This window comes from Ovis aries, chromosome 1 (genome assembly GCF_016772045.2).
Source record: "Ovis aries strain OAR_USU_Benz2616 breed Rambouillet chromosome 1, ARS-UI_Ramb_v3.0, whole genome shotgun sequence".
In the NCBI taxonomy this organism is placed as follows: Eukaryota; Metazoa; Chordata; class Mammalia; order Artiodactyla; family Bovidae; genus Ovis; species Ovis aries.
The window spans coordinates 69,611,229-69,634,326 of record NC_056054.1 but is presented as its reverse complement, the minus strand read 5'-3'; the positions used below and the strand labels follow the sequence as shown (position 1 = coordinate 69,634,326).

General features: G+C 39.8%; 1 protein-coding gene across 14 annotated transcripts in view; it reads right to left on the bottom strand.

The window, feature by feature from the left end:
- The window catches only part of RPAP2 (RNA polymerase II associated protein 2), a 115,008-nt gene that overhangs the window by 32,402 nt on the left and 59,508 nt on the right, over window positions 1–23,098 (bottom strand). The gene's annotated exons all lie outside the window — the stretch shown is intronic.

Here is a 23,098-nt window from a genome sequence, read left to right as displayed (position 1 = left end):
TGATTTTTAAAAAGGTGAACAATATCTAACCACAAAGACTGCAAACCATTCCTTTTCATAAATTTTTGTATCTCCAGAGAGCATGAGCATGCTTCACAGAGCCTTTTTCCAAGTACATTCTGGAAACCTTTTTTTCACCCAGTCTACACTTTCCACACAAAGCTCTTACAGATGTTTATTTTACGTTGGCCATTGCCAGTGGGCACATCAAATATAAATAAAATAACTCTGATTTAAATCAATATAGCTCAAGAAATCAGAGCAGAGGAGTTTCACAGTAGTGAGTATGGGAATGAGAAATGTTATTTTCTGAGGCAGATTTCTTCCTTGCTTAGCCATTTCATGCAGAAAGCAGAAACAAAAGGAAAAATTTGTCAGAATTGTCCAAAGATGCCCTAGACTTTGAGTAGATTCTCTATATTTCTGAAGGTATTTTAGCAAGAACTAGATATGAGGTGACTCTGTCCAGTGAAATCCAGAGAGCTACCCAAGAAAACTTCTGATTTCCTTACCCACCTCTCCTCTATTTATTTATAGCTAGTGGATGGAGTACTAGGTTCTCCTATTTCAGAAATGAGCCTTGTCTGCAGGTATTCCCCAAAGGCAGTTCATACTTGGAAATCCTTCTATCCAAGCATTCTAATGCCAAGTTCAAGCTGGGCACTTGGGTGAACTTACAGGCAGTTGTGGCCAGCTTTTCCTGTGGAGAAAGTAGAACCTAGAAGTCAACTCTTTTGGCTTTTCTCATACTTAGCTGATGCCAACATTTAAAGTATCAAGTTGCTGTTTCCCCACAGTAATACCAAAGGTGCTGGGGATGGGATAACATTGGCTAAAAACAAGAAGTGAGGGCAGTCAGATCAGATGTCAGCTCCACAGAAACCTAGCTTTTGTGTGTTTTAAAAATGGTAATGACATATCCAAAACAATGTCTCTGATTTTCAAGGAGACTATATGAAAACATATAGTTTGGTTCATATATGAAAACAAAGTTCCCTCAATTACTTCTCAAAGTGCCATTAATATGTTTTAAAACTTCCTCAAATTAGAAATAAAGGTTGACTACTAGATTTTTCAACCCGTGTACTCATATGAAAGCAGCAAATAATAAGTGTTATAGAGAAAGAGTTTGTAAGAGAATTGTTCTATCAATCACCCTAGTTAGAAAATATTTTGAGAACAGTAACACTTCTCTAACAAACTTATAAGGTTAATATTATTATATAGTTATAGGATATGTTTGTGCATGCATGCTAGGTTGCTTCAGTCGCATCCAACTCATTGCGACCCCATGGACTGTAGCCCACCAGGCTCCTCTGTCCATAGGATTCTCCAGGCAAGAGTACTGGAGTGGGTTGCCATTCCCTTCTCCAAGGATATATTCAAATTTACCTAAAAGTTTTTTTCATAAAGAAAAATCAGGGTTATTGAGAAACTTTTCCAACAATGCAATCTCATTCCTGAGCCCATGCCACATACAGCTAAGCAACCAGGCATTCTTTTCTTAATGAGCTTGGACCTGTTTTGAGACTACTCAAAAACATGGCTCTGAGCAGCGATCTGTTATGTTTTATCACAAGATGAGTATCAAAGCCCTAGGGTGTATCTATAAAATGGGGCTAATAGTACTTAACTTCCTTAAAAGTTATTATTGCAAAAGGATACTATAAATAGGTTTAAAAAAATCAATTATGATAATGATAACAACATTTAACATGTGCTACCTAGGAGATTTATTTCTTTTTAACTGCACAATGACTCTGAAAAATATATACTGTTCTCATTTTATGAGTAAGGAAATAAAGGCACAAAAAAATGGAAGTACCTTCTCCAAAGTCACAAAGATAGTGTCAGGTCACAGCTTTGAAACCCAGGCAATATATCTCAAAAAGCCCATACTCCTGGCTAATATGCAAGCTTTCATTCTTTGTAGGCTATAGAATACTATATAAATTTAATCTTCACTTGTGCCCTTCACTACTGTGCCCTCAACGGACATGCAGAAGAAACAGAATGTTTTAACAGCTTTAGAGAACTAGAAGGACAACAAAGTAGCTAGCAGCAGAAGGAAATGCTAATGGAGAAATCATACAAGGTCTGGTGTCTGTTAGGAGACAGTAATAGCAGTTTTGGGGTCTGAGGATTTCTGCAGCAAGTCATCAAACAGATAGATAGCAATCCTTAGGCATCTGGAGCCAGGATTTCCTGACTTCTCTTAACACTTGAGCCTTAAGTGTTGTTGCATAATTTTACTCCCGGAAAGTGAGCCAATGAGATTTCCTTTATTTATTCCCTTGTCCTTTTAATCTTTATCTGAAAAGATTCTTCCCTACCCCCAAGTCCCTAACACAGAATATAGTAAGAAATATGTATTACCTTTCTAAAATTTTTGACTTAAATCCTTTTTGGAATAAGCTGAGGTATAAAGAAATAAATACTCTAATAGTGCCTGTGTACCTCTAACCATTAGTAACCCAGTGGATTACTTTTGGGGAGTCATGTAAAAATTGTTTTTCTTTCCATAGAAACCAGGCTCACACACAAAAAAGAAAAAGAATGGTTTTGACAAGCTATAAAGTCATAATAATATGTCAGGGAAGATGCTAAACCCTGAAGACCAGTAATTTTATTAATTCATTCAAAAGAATTATGATTTGCTTCTATCTCCAAAGTAATTTACATTTAAAGTTGAATAACAGCTATATATAACCTTTGTTTTCTAGATTCCTTGACTTGTCTACTTCAGTATGTTTTATTACTTAATAGCAACTGGCACTCTTCCAGACTGACTGCTTACTGGATATCTGCTGGATTTCCATGTCATCACTGTAGTGAGAGGCCTCTGTGCCTGTTTGCACAGATGAATCTGAGACAAGATCATAACTTTTTATCAGACTTTATGGTTTTGGTCAATGATAAGAGTTGGCTGTTGCCATTGACAAAGATGCTTTTGCCATTGACAAAGCAAGGATTCTTTTTAGGGCACACACCACCTTAGGTACTATTGGCTGAATCGGGTGGGCGGACCTGTCCGACGTAGAGGAGCAGTGCATTGAGCTTGGAGACAGGGTTCTGTGCAGAATCTGCTTTTGTTAGCAGTGACCATGGAAGGCGGCTTCAGCAAGCACAGAGCACTAAGCAAATAGTCTGTGTGTGCTTAGAACCAGGTCTAAGAACAAGTGAACAAAGACTTATCACTGCAACTATTCTTTACATGGTCTCTTCATTGCCACATCTGACAGCCTCTTCTTAGTTCTTTTTCCAGTTGACTGCAGTATTTGATGTCCTCATTCACTTCCTCCTTTCCTAGAATTCTCCTTCTTTGGCTTTTCAGGTACTCTTATCTCAGTTCTGCTCCTACTCCTGAACCTTTATGTTCTCTCTTGCTGGCATTAAAAAAAAAAAATCAGCCTCAGACAGTAAAGCGTCTGTCTGCCTACAATGTGGGAGACCCGGGTTTGATTCCTGGGTTGGGAAGATCCCCTGGAGAAGGAAATGGCAATCCACTCCAGTATTGCCTGGAAAATCCCACGGACAGAAGAGCCTGGTAGGCTACAGTCCGTGGGGTCGCAGAGAGTCAGACACGACTGAGCGACTTCACTTCAAAAAAACTTCTTCAATAATGACAGGTCTTACCTAAGGTTTCATATTGACCCTCTTCTGCATTAAATCCTATCTCATGGCTCTGACTACCAGTGATTCAAATCTCTTAACTTCTCTCTTGGGATTTTTTTACACTTTGGATATCCAAAAGGTACCTCAAATACATTCTGTTCAAACCTGAAATTCTGACTTCTCATTTTCATCAAAACCTTCTAGTATTAGAAATCTCAGTCATCTTTTAACTCTTAACCCTTAATGTTCTTTGTTCAATCAATTACCAAGTCCTCCTGATTCTCCTCTGATGTGCTTCTTGAATCCATTTCATTTCCCCCATTCTCACTGTCTAATTCAGATGAATCATCTCCTCCTGGGACTACCACCTCAGCCTCTTAAGTGGTCTCCCACTCCATTCCAGTCTCCACACTGCCACCACAATCCTCCCTCATAGATCTGATTAAGTCACTCTCTTTGATAAGTACTTATAGGAGAAACCAAATTTCTTTGGACCTTTTATTTCTCATTTCTATCACATGGATATTCTTATAAATATTTCAAATAATATGAAAACATATAGTTGTGTATTTTTTTCTCATCAAGCAGAAAGGTGGAAAACTGGGATATGTATTCATCCATCTTTGTATTCCCCACAGACTTGTTCCCTCAATAGTAATACACAATTTGGTGAATGATTACAGACCTGAAACTGCTGCTATGCCATACTAGCACTTCTCAGTGAACCTCAAGATGCATGCGTATGTGTGCGTGCTCAGTTGTGAGTGACTCTTTGTGACCCTATGGACTGTAGGTAGGTGCCAGGCTCTTTGTCCATGGGGTTCTCCAGGCAAGAGTACTGGAGTGGATTGCCATTTCCTTCTCCAGGGGATTTTCCGGACCCAGGGATCTAACCAGGGTCTCCTGCAACTCCTGCTTTGGCAGGTGGATTCTTTTACCACTGAGCCACATGGTCCTGGACAAACAATGGTCTATGGGCCAAATCTGGCCTGCTGCTTGTTACTTTTGTAAATAAAATTGAAAAACAGTCATGCCCATTTACTTATATATTCTATAGCTGCTGCTTTTCTGTTCCAACAGCAGAGCTGAGCAGCTGGGACAGTTGGGCCAGCAAAGATGAAGATATAATCTGGCCCTTCACAGAAAGTTTGCACACTCTTATACTAGAAGATTAATATGCACCAATTTTAATTTAAAGTGAATAACTCAGTCACTAATACAATGCTTTATATACTATAAGTCTGATGATGGGAGCAACTAACATGAGATGAGAAGTCTAAAGCAATCATTTGGCCATAGGATAGTTAAGATTTAGGGAGGTGGGAGGGGGGTCCAGGATTGGGAACTCATGTACACCCGTGGCTGGTTCATGTCAATGTATGGCAAAACCAATACAGTATTGTAAAGCAAAAAAAAGAAAAAAAAAAAAAAAAAAGTTGAAAAAAAAAAAAAAAGATTTGGTCTGGGAAAGATCTGCCCCCTGGATCACTAAAGTATGGAAGATGCTTAACGAAACCAAAAATATCTCATAAAAACCTACCAGCTGGAGAGAGAACTTTCCCTGATTTATTTCACTCCAGCCAAGCTGAGCAAACTTGCCTCAATTACGCCAAGGTTTGGTTTGTCCTCACTTAAGAGCTGGCTGTGGAGAAGGCAATGGCACCTCACTCCAGTACTCTTGCCTGGAAAATCCCATGGGTGGAGGAGCCTGGTAAGCTGCAGTCCATGGGGTCGCTAAGAGTTGGACACGACTTAGTGACTTCTCTTTCACTTTTCACTTTCATGCACTGGAGAAGGAAATGGCAACCCACTCCAGTGTTCTTGCCTGGAGAATCCCAGGGACGGGGGAGCCTGGTGGTCTGCTGTCTATGGGGTCACACAGAGTCGGACACGACCGAAGTGACTTAGCAGCAGCAGGAGCTGGCTGTGTTCTTTCTAGGGGGTGCTCTTTCCCCAGATATCTACATGGTGGACTCCTTCATGTAATTCAGTTTTGTTTAAATGTCACCTTTTCTATCCGAAACCCATCGTCTCTTTTACCTCCTCTACCTGCCTACTTTGTCTTTGCAGCCCTTACTGTTTTCTAGCTCTATTATTTGCTTGCTTGTTTACTGTCTCTCTCTCCTCCAAAAGAAGGTGAATGTCATGAGGGTAGTGACTTGTGTATTTACTGCATTCACTGTGTCCTTCGTGTTGGGGACACTGCTTTTGGTTGATCACTAACTACTTGTTTAGTGAGGAGAAATGGCTTAAGAGGTTACGAATTTATTGTGTTTACTGAAATATTTTTTCTTCAAAATATTTTCCTCCTTTCAGTTTTAGAGGGAGGGAGGGAGGGAACATGTTCTTGACTCCTCCCCCTGACTGCACATAGTAGTATCATCTTCCTGCTAGAATATTTCAGAGTATCTATCAGTGAGGTGAGATGGGCTTCAAATTCATCAGGTGGGCCAAACATTAAATCAAGATCTACCACTTGTCTCTCCACTTCTCCTCCTTACTTCCATTTGTCCTGAAACTCAGTGTTGGCCACGGGTGAGTAGGAGTGAGAGCCACTGAGCAGGCTTGGTTTGTACCTTTAATTCACTCCATTCCTGTAGAGGAAACTGTGGAGCAAGGGGCTGTTCCTCAAGTGGTTGCCTGGTACCTTCCTCTGGAGCAAAAGTACTTTAGCTTCACAGGTTAAATATGAAAATGACACTTGGCCAAAAGGAAGAGCACTTTAGAATTTCTACAGTCCAACTAATATAGGTCATTATTTCTGTGTATTTCTGGTTGGTTATTACTGCTCTTGAATGGGGTGTGTTCTTACTCTTTTTAGGTCAATGAGAGTAACAGAGTGTAGCTGCAAAGCTATACTCCCTTTCAGTCTCCTCCCATTAAGTTAAAAAATCTAAGAAAACAGACTCAAGATAATTTCTTAATGTAGTGATTTGGACCCTTTACACAAGATCATGTTGCAATGGTTAATATGCTTTAAATGCTGGACATTGTTTCTTATATATAATGTAAATGGCCCTTGCAGAATATGGAGGTGGTGGGGGGTGTGTGTGGGAGGGAGAGGCAGCACTTAAAGGTCATTCCTTCATATGCTTGAAAATGGTTCTCAATTAATTCCAAGTCTTTTCATCATTTCCTAGTAGATGCCATCTCACTGCTCCTTATTCAGACTGGTGTTCTTCCCTATATCCCTAATTCTAGCTTCTCATTTTAATAAAATGCAATGCCCCAGAATATACTGTTCAAATTCATTACTTCACAACAAAAATACATTTTCAGAGAAAGATATCATGATGTAAAATCTTTCACATCTAAGTTATCTTTGAAGTAAAACCTCAGAATCTTACAAATCCTCTCCCTTTTTTGTTAAATTGAATCCCCAGGCTTTTAATACTTCAAAGGATTAGCATATACATCTGTATATATTATATTTAATATATTATATAAAATTCAAAGGGACTCAAACCTCTGTTCCAGTCCAACAACTTCCAATAGTGAATATCAAAGGAAACAATAACTAGGCCCAAATAACTATTCTACTTAAATAAAATAGTAATATAGCATAGTTGGTATTTAACAGTGTGCTTTATGCAGGAAATACCTTTAAAATAATCAATAGAAAATGTGACTGGCAATGAGTAAAAACAGAAGATTTTTATGTTTCCATTTATTTCCTTTGTGTACTTTTAAAGATAAATAAAAACCTCTACACGTGACATGAAAAGGATAGTTCACCACAAATAGTCTTCATGTTGGAGAATATAATGACAAAAATGGCATAATCTGCAAATGTATAAATCACAAACAAGCCAGGAAACTTCTCATGAGAACTCCACTGATTCAAATCTCTATTCTGAAAAGAAAGGCAGCCTTCTATAACTAGTTCTTTACCATATGGTCAATGGCATGACAACAAAAGCAAAAAAAAAGCGAAGTGTCAAACTGCATCTTATTGATAAGACCTTTATTTAGCTGACTGCTCCACATATGCTACACATCAAAAGGAGAGTCTGAAGTCAGGTTAGGACAGGTACCCTCTATTTGTTATTACTGAGCTATCAAACAACATCTGGTTAACAGGAATTATTATACACAGAATTGGGAAGAGTTTCAAAGTTTGATAACTGAAACAGGAGATTTTTAATTAAAAGTGGCCTTTTTATAAATCCTCATATCCAAGGATTTAGAGCTATACAAACTCTTGATTAAGCCTCAGAAGAAAGTTATCTATGACTGTGAGTCACTGGTTTGTTTTGTATCAACAGAGAAAGCTATATGAAGAATTAAAGTTGTAGTTTACTGAACAAGTGGAGGTAAACAATTGATGGGACTCAAGGTTATCCATCTCCTGTAGTGCATTAAAAACCAGTAATTAACTTGGAATTTTAAATGGCCTTCCCAGTGTGGCTGTATTGCTTCGCTTACTGCACATTCCCACTGGGGAGCATACGATGCAGCTCTTGCAATACCAGAAATCGCAGCATGGTCTGATTGATCCTTTCCTGAATAATCTGGGTGATACGTGTGAAGATCACATCAGGCATTTATCTTAAATGAAATAGCACAGACATCCCTTAACCTGACCATCAACACTAAGAAACAGTAACTCTTAAAGAGTTTCCTAAACTTGCAGAATCAGGCTGGTAGGCTGTTGTAAAATGACACTGAACAACACTCTTCATATTCAGTATAATCTTAAGTGAAAAAAACACTGTGAGAATGTCTGTGTGAATAAATGTCACCATAAAGCGTGCTTCTCTATGGTTTGGGGTTGGAGGAAGGGACAGGAAGTGAAAAGCCACTTTTCTGTATTATCAGATTTGAGAAATTACTAGGTTCATACAGAGTTCTGTTGCAGTAGGGAAACCTGTTCTGCTGATTACCACACATAAAGGTGATGAATATGCAGAGACTGCCAAAAGATAATGCTGGGATTAAAAGAAAATTTCTGACACTCTGATCTCATCCTTCACAAGTTAGGGCTGGGAAGGAGAAGGCAAGAGGGATATTTCTGTTAAAAGGAAGTACCTTCAATATTTACATGGACAAGCACTATGCCTGTTACTTTACCAATGCAAACAGAATAGATATTACAGTACCTGACATTTCAGGGGCTTAGAATCAAACAAAACCAAACGTCTTTTGGGACAGATGAGGCATCTTTATTAATACTGGCCTGAGTAAGTGAGAAACCTAAACCATGAGGTCTAACTGCACAGTCTTCTTTGATGAGGCTATACCACTTAGTTTCTTCACATGTGACCTATCCAGCTAGTTTCCTTTTGACAGCTGAGGTGGGCAGGGTACAGGATTCATCCAGGGTCACGCTGGTTAAGAACAGTGCTAACAATGGACACCTTTTATCAGAGAGGTGTCTTGCTGGATACTCCTTCCTGCACTGCAGCAACAGTTCTCACTTTACCCTTACTATGTCTGCTTTAAGAAAATGAGTTGGGATTTTCCCTCCTTCTCTACAAATGATAAAGGATGACCTCTGTCTGTGAAAATATACACTCAAAACTGAAACAAAGGAGAGCTGTGACCAGTTAGAAACCCAATGGGTCAAAATGTCATCTATTTTCAGAAATTTGAGGGCTCACACAAACCCAAGGCATTTTACAAAACATCTCTCTCAGATATTAAAAACATTTTTTTTAGTATAAACTTTCAAAAAGGATATCATCTGTATGTTCAGGGCTCATATTTAACATAACTCTTTTTCTACCTTGAGTGTTTCTTACTGGGGAGAAGGTAGATGATTATTCAACTCTGTCACTGATTTCTCTAAAAACATTTGTCTAATCTGTGACCCTTAGCCTCCTCCTTGAAGTAACACAATGGCCCCAGGGGCATAGGGAAAGAACAACAAAAAAAGTCAGCCTATGGAAGAGCTTTTCTTTTTCCATTAAATAACATGGACTGGGCCATGTGCAGAGGTAACTCCTTCATGGCAGTTCCCTAAGCTGCCCTGGATGTTGTTTTTAAGTAGCTGCTCTGGATGTTGTTTTTAAGTAAACTATGTCTTAAAAACAACATCCAGAGCTTCCCTGGTGGCTCAGAGGGTAAAGCATCTGCCTGCAATGTGGGAGACCTGGGTTCAATCCCTGGGTGGGAAAGATCCCCTGCAGAAGGAAATGGCAACCCACTCCAGTATTCTTGCCTGGAAAATCCCATGGACAGAGAAGCCTGGTGGGCTACAGTCCATGGAGTCGTGAAGGGTTGGACACGACTGGGCAACTTTACTTTCTTTCACTTTCAAACATGGTTTTAGTCTTGTTTTGACAAGGAAACAAATGACAAGCAGTCAGAGCTCAGTTTAAAATTCAGATACTTTAAAATGGGTGACTTTCTAAATTAGAGCAGGTGAATTAGTTTCCCTTGAAGAATGCCAGTTTTTTCCCCAGCTATTCCTTCTGTGGCAGGATCTCAGCCACTGAGTCAAACATAAGCAGCTACAGTGATTTCCAAGTTTAAAAAGAAACTTTTCTTTATGAAACTAACTTGTTGATCTTCCACCTTTCTGTGAAGTTACACCAAGTGTTAACTCCAAAGTGAGGCTCAAATGACTTTCTTAAGGTCACGTAGTTAGTAAGAGATGAGCAAATAAGCCCCAAAAGTACTCCCACAGGTCTACACTTCTAACCACTATACCACACAAGCTCACATGTCTGATTCATTTTAAGAACTGAGTAGACTTTATGATTTCAAAGGCCCACTTGTCTATGCTCTTCAAATAATTTTTGAAATCTGTCATTACAAAATAAAACACGCTAATGAAAACAGACAATTCTATTGTTTCTAATTAATTCATCCTTTTGCCAAAAAGCACCTTCCAACATCACTAACTATTAAAGACTTTAGAAGAAACCTAGGAAATGCCTCTAAGCAACTAAATCCTGGCAGATACAGCTGAATTAACTGCTTTAGCATATCTTTATCTAGCACACTAATAACTGCACTAGGACAGTGGTTGTCAATTTTGTCTGTACAAATTACAATCACTTGGGGAACTTAAAAATATATGTCCAGGCTCCATCCTAGACCATTCAATTAAAATCTTTGAATCAGATATTATACATTATATACACACACACACAGAGGGATTCCCTGGTGGCTCAGATGGTAAAGAGTCTGCCTGCAATGTGGGAGACCTGGGTTTGATCCCTGGGTTGGGATGATCCATTGGAGAAGGAAATGGCAACCCACTCCAGTATTCTTGCCTGGAGAATCCCATGGATGAAGGAGCCTGGCAGGCTACAGTCCATGGGGTGGCAAACAGCTGGACACCACTGAGCGACTTCTTTCTTTCTATACATATAATATGTGTGTGTGTGTGTGTGTGTGTGTGTATATATATACAAAGTAATTTTTATTTTATTTTTTTGGCTACACCATGAGGCTTGCAGGATGTTAGTTCCCCAAGCAGGGATTAAACCTACATCCACAGTATTGAAAGTGTGGGGGTCCTAGCCACTTTACCATCAGGGAATTCCCAAGTATTAGTAATTTTTAAACACTTTCTATGTGATTCTAATGGACAACCAGTGTTTAGAACCAAGCACAAGCTGGAATCAAGATTGCCGGCAGAAATATCAATAACCTCAGATATGCAGATGACACCACCCTTATGGCAGGAAGTGAAGAGGAACTAAAAGCCTCTTGATGAAAGTGAAAGAGGAGAGTGAAAAACTTGGCTTAAAGCTCAACATTCGGAAAACAAAGATCATGGCATCTGGTCCCATCACTTCATGGGAAATAGATGGGGAAACAGTGGCAGATTTTATTTTTTGGGGCTCCAAAATCACTGCAGATGGTGACTGCAGCCATGAAGTTAAAAGACTCTTACTCCTTGGAAGGCAAGTTATGACCAACCTAGATAGCATATTCAAAAGCAGAGATATTACTTTGCCACAAAGGTCTGTCTAGTCAAGGCTATGGTTTTGCAGTGGTCATGTATGGATGTGAGAGTTGGACCGTGAAGAAAGCTGAGTGCTGAAGAATTGATGCTTTTGAACTGTGGTGTTGGAGAAGACTCTTGAGAGTCCCTTGGACTGCAAGGAGATCCAACCAGTCCATCCTATAGGAGATCAGTCCTGGGTGTTCTTTGGAAAGGACTGATGCTCAAGTCAAAACTTCAATACTTTGGCCACCTTATGCGAAGAGCTGACTCACTGGAAAAGACTCTGATGCTGGGAGGGATTGGGGACAGGAGGAGAAGGGGATGACGGAGGATGAGATGGCTGGATGGCATCACTGACTCGACGGACATGAGTTTGAATGAACTCCAGGAGTTGGTGATGGACAGGGAGGCCTGGTGTGCTGCGATTCATGGGGTCACAGAGAGTTGGACACGACTGAGTGACTGAACTGAACTAAGCAGTTCTGATCATTTGTTATACTTGTTATCTACACTGCTGGAAGAAAATGAATAGCAAAGAAAATGAGATCTTTATACAGATCTCTACCAAAGCAGAAGATAATACAGTCCAAAAGAAGGGTCTCACCTATAGGAATTTGAAAAAGGAAGATATTATTTGTACCTCTGGGGGGTTAAGAAAGACTTCTAAGAAGGTAGTGACATTAGAAGTGGGTCTTGAAGGCTAGGAGAGGCAAACATGAAAAGGAAAGGCATTTTCAGCACAAGCCACAATGATACAAGCTAACAGAGAACACAAGGACACAAAAGAGAAATAAGCTGGGTAAGCAGGTTGGGGCTATATTAGGAAGGCTTTGAATCTCAAGCAAAATCACATGATAGGAAATGGGGGTGTCACTAGGTTTCTGAACAAAGGCCTGTCCTGATCAGAATTAAGCTTTAGTGAGATTATTTCTGTAGCTAGAGAAAGGATGGGCTAGTTTGAGGGAAGAGACATTTGGCCAGAGACCTGTTTAAGAAGGTTATGACTGCAGCAGTCTAGGCAAGTAATGAAAATCTGATGTGGGTTGGTAGCAATGGGAAGGGAGAAAAACAAAGGAAGGATTCTGCAATTGATTAGATATGGGAGATAAGGGCAAGAGAAGCACCAAAGCCAATTTCAGACTTCAATTCTGGGTAATTAGGAAGAGATCACCTAAATCTCAGATTTGAGAGAGTGAATTGCTTTGAAAGTGAAAGTGAAGTCGCTCAGTCGTGTCTGACTCTTTGTGACCCCATGGAGCCTACCAGGCTCCTCCATCTGTGGGATTCTCCAGGCAAGAGTACTGGAGTGGGTTGCCATTTCCTTCTCCAGGAGATCTTCCCAACCCAGGGATCGAACCCAGGCCTCCCGCATTACAGCCAGATGCTTTACCATCTGAGCCATCCAAATGGAGATCTCCCTTCCCACAAATAAAATTTTGGTTTGCAACCTAGGTGAGATATCAGAACTGAAGATACAACTTTTGGGGAGGGACAGAAGAAATATTTCTTTAGGACAACCAATTTTATTCCTAAGATGTCTCCTTTACCGGTTACCAATTATAACTGTCCTGATTTCTTGAACTAACCTTTCACCAGCACACTTCAGAATCTCTTGCATCCTTGTCTTAACTTTCCTATTCATCAAAAGTACAACCTGAGATCAGTGCTACATACTTGCTTTGTCCACACCTACAACAGGATGGCTGAAAAGTACTGGAGGATAGGAGTGTGGGAGGAAGGGAACTTCAAAAATTGATACCACTACAAATCCATTATCTCTGGCCTCCTCTGGGTTACTTGTCAGTTTTCTCTGGCACTTGGTTAGGTCCTTTTCTGGATACTCTCAATGACTGTAACCACTTTCTTTCACACCCGACTCAACCATCATCTCTTTAGTTTTAGAACCCAACATCATATTCATTAGAAACATCAACTTCATTGGAAAATAAAATTTTAGTCATGATTTTAAAATCTCCCTTCTACTTACAAACTTACCTATAGCCACACTCCTTGTTTAGTCACTAAGTCCTGTCCAACTCTTTTGTGAGCCCATGGACTGCAGGCTCCTCTGTCCATGGGATTTATTCTTATTTTCTTCCAGCCTCAGAAGATAATGTATTTCTCTATTTGACCATGATCTCACTTCTTTGATTATGGGCTTCCCAGGCAGCACTAGTGGTATAAAGAACCCACCTGCCAATGCAGGAGACATGAGAGACAAGGGCTTGTTTCCTGGGCCAGGAAGATCCCCTGGAGGAGGGCATGGCAGTCCACTTCAGTATTCCTGCCTGGAGAATCCCATGGACACAGGAGCCTGGTGGACTACAGTCCACAGGGTTGCAAAGATTTGGACACAACTGAAGTGACTTAGTGCACACTATTATATAAGCTTCCCTGGTGGCTCAGACGGTAAAGAATCTGCCTGCAATGCGGAAGACCTAGGTTCGATCCCTGGGTCGGGAAGATCCCCTGGAGATGGGAATGGCTACCACTCCAGTATTCTTGTCTGGAGAATTCCATGGACAGAGGAGCCTGGTGGGCTACAGTTCATGGCGTCACAAAGAGTCAGACATGACTGAGCAACCAACACTTTCACTTCTTTGTGTCTCTTCTGGGACCCCGTTCCACCATTATGTCTACCCCCCAACTCTGCCCTCAGCTTCAGACTCTTGTTAAAATTCTTCTCTGTACCCTACAAACATACTTCAGTATTTTACCCAAAACAGACTGTAACCGTTCAATTTCTTTCCTACTCTTATCATCAGTTTTCTCAAATAGAAATCTATATTTGCTAACTCCACTTCCTCTTGTTAACCTGTGATACTGAGTTTCATAAAATTCTTCAAAATTACTCAAAGATTTTTACTTTTCAAATGTGTATTTTCTTTCCCTTTGGGGAAAGAATACATAACTTTATTTCTACTTTCAATGTGTTAATGTATCTCTCAATCAATAATATGAGCTGTAGAGGGTTAGTGGCATTTAGTTTTAGGCAGTTTGAGGAATTTTGGAGCATGTGAAAAGTTGTGTGAGTTAGTGTTTTGGATGAACAACATACTTCTCTGCACTGAAACCACAGGAATATGTGGCAGCTACTTTATTCTTATGAAACATTTTTGCAGTGTAGCTGATTTGTCATGCATTGCAATGGAAAAACCACACGTGACAAACAGCATTGTAACGTGGAGAACTGAACGACTCATTAGAAAGAAAATCAGTAAATAAAACTGTACAATTCAGTTACTATAACATGATTTCACCTCCACGGAAATTATGGGTGTTCAAGCACTTTGTTGGCAGTTTCCTGAGTACTTTTGCTCCAATGTAATTTTCAGTATTAAGCTTTATGTATTTTGATATGTCTTGTCTTTTAAGGCAGAGTATACCCTAAGCTTAAAAAACAGACATTACTTTGCCAACAAAGGTCTGTTTAGTCAAAGCTATGGTTTTTCCAGTAGTCATGTATGGATGTGAGAGTTGGACCATAAAGAAAGCTGAGCGCCAAAGTTGATGCTTTTGAACTGTGGTGTTGGAGAAGACTCCTGAGAGTCCCTTGGACTGCAAGGAGATCAAACCAGTCAATCCTAAAGGAAATCAGTACTGAGTCATTGGAGGGACTGATGCTGAAGCTGAAGCTCCAATACTCTGGCTACCCGATGTGAAGAACTGATTCTCTGGAAAAGACTGAAGGCAGCAGGAGAAGGGGACGACAGAGGATGAGATGGCTGGATGGCATTACTGACTTGATGGCCAAGAGTTTGAACAAGCTCCAGGAGTTGGTGATGGACAGGGAAGCCTGGCATGCTACAGTCCATAGGGTCACAACAGTCAGACACAACTGAGTGACTGAACTGAACGGATAACCCGAGCTGTACCAGCATGACAAAGAGAAACTCATACTGCTCACAGAAAATGGGACTACACAAGTATCAACAGTGAGAACTAGAAAATAGTAATCTGCCTTTTACCCTTGGCCTTTATAATCTGTTCTAAAACTTTGCAAAAATACCAATATTTAAACTAGGAATAAATCAGAAGCATTTTAATTTTGCCTGCAAGAATCATATGACTTTACTGTTATTGTTAACTAGAACTATCAGAATGAGAAAAGTCAGAGGCAGGAAGAATATTAAAAAGGTGTTAAGTCTCTATAATACACAACCTAAACGGAAGTGTTTAAAGACAACAGAGAAAAGAACACTTCGGGAAATTAGGTTTCTTGAATTTAAGAAGCACTGAAAACACCTGGGAATGAAATTTTTTCCCCTTATAATTTTCATGCAAGTTTGTAAGACTAGTTAATAAAAATATATTCAGTAGGACTAGTTAAAGAAGAGTCTGCCTCTAGAGTGAATTTTTCCATTAAGATCCATTAATATTTGATAAATGCTTCCAATTCAACGAACAAATACCAACATGTAAAACATTTGAAGAATTCTCCAGAAATGTGTCTGTGATGCATCAGATAAATAAAAGATTTAGTGCTGTATCTACATACTTGGTGACTGACTGCCCTATAAGCGATTCTTCTATTTATCAGTCCATATGAGAACATGAAACACCAAGTCCATCCAAATCAGAGAAAAGCAATATTCGAAGTATAAAGTATTTAAATCAAAGACATTAAAAATTAAAATGCTTACTAATTTTATAACTGTATGAGTTAAAAGATAATCTCCCAGTCAGATGTCTAGTTTTGTTTTTCATTAATTTTTGAAAGGTTTTATAAATATCTATTTGCAAAAAAGCTATGCTAGGTTTGGTTAAAAGGAGTAACTGTTTTTAGGCTATTTACATCCTTATCAGACAATATTCATCCTGGAAAATATGAATCGTTACCAAGACAAAGGTTACAGTCCTTCTTTTAACTCATGATAGTAAGCAACTATTTTCATTTTTTCCTGTGCAATTTTACCAGTGCTACCAATTCTGTTTTGAAGTTCATAATATCAACAATAATTTAATCAAGTTTTCCCTGTCTGTTCATTCATTTGATTTATTCCACAAATACTCAGTATTTACTAAGTGCTGGACTGAGTGTTTGGCTCTAGGGAGACAAAAGTAATCCAGATAATGTGCTTGGTTGCGTGGAGATTTGGAGAAGGAAATGGCAACCCACTCCAGTGTTCTTGCCTGGAGAATCCCAGGGACAGGGAGCCTGGTGAGCTGCTGTCTATGGGGTCGCACAGAGTCGGACATGACTGAAGCGACTTAGCAGCAGCAGCAGCATGAAGATTGTTTTGGTAAGAAAACAGTTTCAAATCTGCCTCACTTACTGTAGTCATCTTTACTGGTTTAGTGTTGTTTATACATTGTCCAAACACAATTTTTGGATGACTGGAAAGTCTCTTATTCTTATGTAGAAACTGTGTTTATTTTTTGGTGAAGTATGTGTGTACGTCCCTAAGACTGACTTGTGGATTATAAAAGACAAGAAGGCAGAGAAGCTAAAAAAGCACAAAAAATTGAAAGAAAAAAGAAAGTTAGACACCAGAATTAAACACAGTGGCTGTATAGATCAAACTTAGAAATGCTGCCCTAAGTTAATTTTCCTAAAGCATATCACTAACCTGTAGTGGAGGGGGATAAGAATAAACTACAATAAGTAATGAAATGATAGTAAGATGGGTTTTTGGAAGAAGCAATATACAAGATTTGGTTCATTCACTTCTGAAATTAAGTACAAGAGGCAAAATGTTACCAAACAACACTGACATTCAAGGCAAGGAGAAACATGTGGAAGAAAGCAGGAAAGATGAAAAAACTGGGAATGTCATCAAAACTATATTTGCCTATTACTTTTTCTAGGAAAAGTAATATTTGCCTATTACTTCATCAGTGTAAGAATTCATCAGTTACATTGTTTTTTCAATGCTCCCAATCCTGCCTGTCTGACATCTCCTCCTCTGTTGCCAAATGCTCAAGCCTCCATTATTCTGAAAAGTGTTCTGAAGATTTACCATATCCTACTGGATTATAATCCCTCTCCCCTTTCCTCTTGTGCCAACCACATGAAGAGCGGTCAGCGTTTGCCGTGTCTAGTATCTATCTCTACAACTGTCTACTAGTTCAGTCCTTGCAATCGGGTCTCAATCATCATTCTATGTAAACTGATTCCTGGAAGGTCACCCACAACCACAATTGACCAAACCATAGTGTTTATTCAGTCCTTGTCTTTGTTCAGCAAAGGATAACTGCTTGATTTTTCAGGAAGAAAGAGTTACTACCTCTTTCTTGAACCTCAAACCTGGTTTGGATTCCTTGTCAGTGTTCTAAGGAACACTGGGCAGTGGAAAGGGCACATATTTTGAAATCAAAATCCCAGATGTGACCTTGGACAAAGTGCTTGTCTTCCTAGTTTCCTTTTCTCTGGAAGTGGGGCACCACCACTGACCTCACTGAATCGTGAGGATCAAATGAAATAATGTAAAGAATCTAGCATGATTACACACAGCTGGTGGTCAAAAAATTTGTCTTCCCCCTTCTGTATTGCTCAAGCAGCCTTGGCATAGATGCAGCTCTGTTTCACTGCATTTAATACTCTCAACCAGGCCTCTCACTCATCTTAATAATGACTATAATTTCTCTTACCATTTGGTAGCTTCTAGTCCACCTTTTCAACTGCCTTAACCCTAAATCTTTTTAATATGTTATCTAGGTTTGTCGTAGCTTTCCTTCCAAGGAGCAAGTGCCTTTTTATTTTTGCAGCTGCAGTCACTGTCTGCAGTTATTTTGGAGCCCAAGAAGATAAAGTGTCACTGTTTTCTTTTCCCCCCATCTATTTGCCATGAAGTGATGGGAACAGATGCCATGATCTTTGTTTTTCAAATGTTGAGTTTTAAGCCGGCTTTTTCACTCTTCTTTGGCCTTCATCAAGAGGCTCTTTAGTTCCTCTTCACTTTCTGCCATTGGAATTGGTATCATTTGCATATCTGAGGTTGTTATTTCTCCTGGCAATCCTGATTCCAGCTTGTGATTCATTCAGCCTGGCATTTCGCATGATGTACTCTGCATAGAAGTTAGTAAGCAGGGTGACAGTATACACCCTCTACGTACTCCTTTCCCAGTTTTGAACCAGTCCATTGTTCTATGTCTGGTTCTAATTGTTGCTTCTTACTTGCATACATGTTTATCAGGAGGCAGATAAGGTGGTCTGGTATTCCTGTCTCTTTAATTTTCCAGTTTGTTGTGATCTACATAGTCAAAGGGATTTTCCTGGTGGCAAAGATGGTAAAATGTCTGCCTGCAATGTAGGAGACCTGGGTTCGATCCCTGGGTTGGGAAGATCCCTTGGAGAAGGAAATGGCAACCCACTCTAGTACTCTTACCTGGAAAATTCCATGGATGGAGGATCCTGGTAGGATACAGTCCATGAGACCGCAAAGAGTCAGACCCGACTGAGTGACTTCACTTGAGAGAGTCAAAGACTATTTAGTGTAGTCAACAAAGCAGAAGTAGATTTTTTTTCTGGAATTCCCTTGCTTTTCCCATGATCCAACAGATGTTGGCAATTTGGTCTCTGGTTCCTTTGATCTTCTAAATCTAGCTTGAAGATTAGGAAGTTCTCAGTCCACTGTTGAAGCCTAGCTTGAAGGATTTCAAGCATAACCTTACTGGCATGTGACATGGGTATAACTGTGTGGTAGTTTGAACATTCCTTGGCATTGCCTTTGGGATTGAAATGAAAACTAACCTTTTCCAATCCTGTGGCCACTGCTGAGTTTTCCAAATTTGCTGGCATATTGAATACATCACTGTTAACAGCATCACCGTTTAGGATTTGAAACAGCTCAGCTTGGAATTCCATCACTTCCACTAACTTTGTTTGTAGTAATGCTTCCTAAGGCCCACATGACTTCACACTCTAGGATGTCTGGCTCTAGGTGAGTGACCATAACCATCAAAGTTATCTGGATCATTAAGACCTTTTTTGTACAGTTCTCCTGTGTATTCTTGCCACCTCTTTTTAATTTTTTCTGCTTCTGTCAGGTCCTTGCCAGTTCAGTCCTTTATTATGCCCATCTTTCATGAAATGCTCCCTTGGTCTCTCCAATTTTCTCAAACAGACCTCTAGTCTTTCCCATTCTAATGTTTTCCTCTATTTCTTTGCATTGTTCACTTAAGATTTTCTCATCTCTCCTTGCTATTCTCCAGAACTCTGCATTCAGTTGGGAGGTGTGTCTTTCCCTTTCTCGTTTGCCTTTAGCTTCTCTTCTATTTGTAAGGCCTCCCCAGACAGCTATTTCACCTTTCTGCATTTCTTTTCCTTGGGGATGGCTGTGGTCACAGCCTCCTGTACAGTGTTATGAACCTCTGTCCATAGCTCTTCAGGCACTCTGACTACCAGATCTAGTCCCCTGAATCTATTTGTCACCTCCACTGTATAATCAATCGTAAGGGGATTTGATTTAGGTCATACCTGAATGGTCTGGTCGTTTTCCCTACTTTCTTCAATTTAAGCCTGAATTTTGCAATAAGGAACTCATAATCTGAGCCACAGTCAGCAGACTGTATAGAGCTTCTCCATCTTTGGCTGCAAAGTACATAATCAGTCTGATTTTGGTACTGACTGTCTGGTGATGTCCATGTGTAGAGTCGTCTTTTAAAAATTTTTTTAAATTTATTTTTTAATTGAAGGATAATTGCTTTACACAGAGTCATCTCTTGTGTTGCTGGAAGAGGGTGTTTGCTATGACCAGTGTGTTCTCTTGGCATAACTCTGTTAGCCTTTGCCCTGCTTCATTTTACACAAACCTAGACAGTATATTAAAAAGCAGAGATATCATTTTGTTAATAAAGGTCTGTATAGTCAAAGCTATGGTTTTTCCAGCAGTCATATATGGATGTGAGAGATGGACCACAGAGAAGGCTGAGTGCCAAAGAACTGATGCTTTTGCATTCTGGTGCTGGAGAAGCCTTTTAACAGTCCCTTGGACTGTAAGAAAATCAAACCAGTCAGTCCTGAAGGAAATCAACCTTGAATATTCACTGGAAGGACTGATGCTGAGGCTCCAATACTTTGGCCACCTGATGCGAAAAGCAAACTCACTGGAAAAGACCCTGATGCAGGGGAAGATTAAAGGCAGGAGGAGAAGGGGACAACAGAGGATGGGATGTTTGGATGGTATCACCAACTCAATGGACATGAGTTTGAGCAGACTCCAGGAGATGGTGAAGGACAGGGAAACCTGCCATGCTGCAGTCCATGGGGTTGCAAAAAGTCAGACATGACTTAACAACTGGACAATAACCACCACCTTAAATATGCCTGAATAGGAATAGTCTCAGTGCGTGGAGAACAGGTTAAATCAAATCTAATAACTCCTTCAATTAGTTCCTCATATTCTCTTCTCTAAAAGAACCAGTATCTTTCCCAGTTATCTGTCTTAATTTTGTGAAATCATGTTTGTCCCCCCTTTATCTCCATTGCTAAACTTTGTATCTGGAGCTCATCTGTGTCTCTCGTTTCATTTTCACTGTAATCATTTTATTCACGGACTCAGTGTTCTTTGGTTAACTAGGCTGTTACTACTTGAGAAAATCAATTTCATAAATGCTGTGGGCAAGAACCAGAATGCAAGGGATCAATGAAAAGCACTGGAATCACTGACAGCAGACTAGCTCCTTTAACAAGTTCGGAAGTGAAAGGACGATAGTCTGGGAAGCTCAGCAAGGTTATGGAGAAAGGATAGGTATTTATTTTTTCTTTTCTGTTTTTTAAACTTTAAAAAATGAATAAGCAGTTGTAGGCAGAAGGGAAGCACTTGAGAGGCAGGAAGGAAAGAGTCAACCAAAAGTCAGAAATGATTGCTTCCTAATAATTCATTCTTTTATTCACCGTTAGGTATTTATTTTAAATCTGTGATGCTGAAGTGCAGGGCATGTAATGGTGCATAAAATCAGACATAGAACCTGCCCCTAAAATCTTCAAGTTTTTTTTTTTTTTTTTTGGCTGTGCATGTAGGATATCAGTTCCCTGACCAGGGATCTAACTCACACATCCCCTGCATTGGAAGTGGGGAGTCTTAATACTGGACTGCCAGTGAAGTCCTAAAATCTTCAAGTTGAGTGAGACAGATATTAATCAAGTAATCATACAATTCAATATAAAACTGAAAACAGGGCAAGTGCTATGAAAGATAAGTTCATGGTGTTATGGCCCATTATAAAGTGTTTTGATCTACTCAGGGAAGTCCAGGAAACGTTTTTTTGAGGAAGGAACACTTCTTCAACTTCTGAGAGATGAGGGGGAATTAACCAAAGGAATAGGAGTGGGAAGAACATTCTGGATAAAGGGAACCACCTGGGTCCTATGGCGAGAGGAAAGATGATGAGAGGGGCTGGAGTGGCAGGAATGAGGAGAACAAGGCAGGGTGGTGTAAGCTGAGGCTGAGCCACAGTGAGATCAAGCGGAAGCCTTGGAGGGGCTGGTGTTAGGTGGAAGACAGGATAGATGCGACTCCAGTAAGACTGATCTTCCTAAAGCACTGGCTTCAGGAAGGTACTCTCTACTCAAAACTTCAGTGACTTTCACTGTCCACTAAAATAAGTTTCCTTGCCGTTAAAGGTTCTATCTCTACAATACACCTAACTTTCCAACCACTCTTTCCAGTTCTCTTCTCTGCTATTTTCATTATACAGGTACTTCCTAGAATGCTCTCAACCTTTCATCTCTATTTCTTGAAACCCTTTCTCTTTTTGGGGCCCATCAAAAATCCCACTTCTGTGAAATCTTTTTTGATCTTCCTAGTAGAGCTATTTTGCTTCTTTCAAGTCCCACGAGTCTGTGTTTCTTTCTTGCCTGTCGTTACCTGTGAACATACAGTTCTCCCCCTTTCCTCAGCAGTCTTGGAGGGCAGGGTCTTTGTCTCTGTTTAATCTGTATTCCTCACAATCTTACTGACAGCAGCTGTTCAATAAACATTTTAAAGTCATATTTCTAACATTTGAAAACATTTCCATTATTGTGTAGACGCCAGCCTCTACACAGATTCACAGTTCTGATGCTGTAGCAAAGTGTGAGTCTCATCCTTCCTGGTATAATGTGGGCCCTTCTTATGCTGGTTTTTATGGCACGATATTAAAAACATGAAAAAAAAAAAAGTCCTAACAAACTCTTTAGACTAAAAATCAGGGCAACAGGTAAGGTAGCTTATCAATCCTTTAGCTAACAATCAGATGGTACTATCTGAGATGAAACACAGATACCTAGTTCAAAGAAGTTCTATCAATGAACGGTTGGGATCTTTTCATCAATGAAAGCGGGGGTGGGGAAAGGCATTATTCTATTCTATTCTATTCTATTCTAAAATGTCCGTAAATGTGATCTGAACAAAGAATCGGAAACAATTTGAAATTTAAAAAATCAACTTACACATTCTACTTTGCTCTTCACCACCTTTAGTATAATGCTGAGGTACTAAATCACTTCACTGTTCCCTTTAGCATCCAGAGTAGCTTCCTCATCTTTGATGTGGAGAGCAGTATAATGTCAGCAAGGTCTACAGTAGACAGAGACTAAAGGAATCTTGGGGGTATTCATCCCATTTACTTAAATGAGCACTCTGTAATCTTTCCACAGAA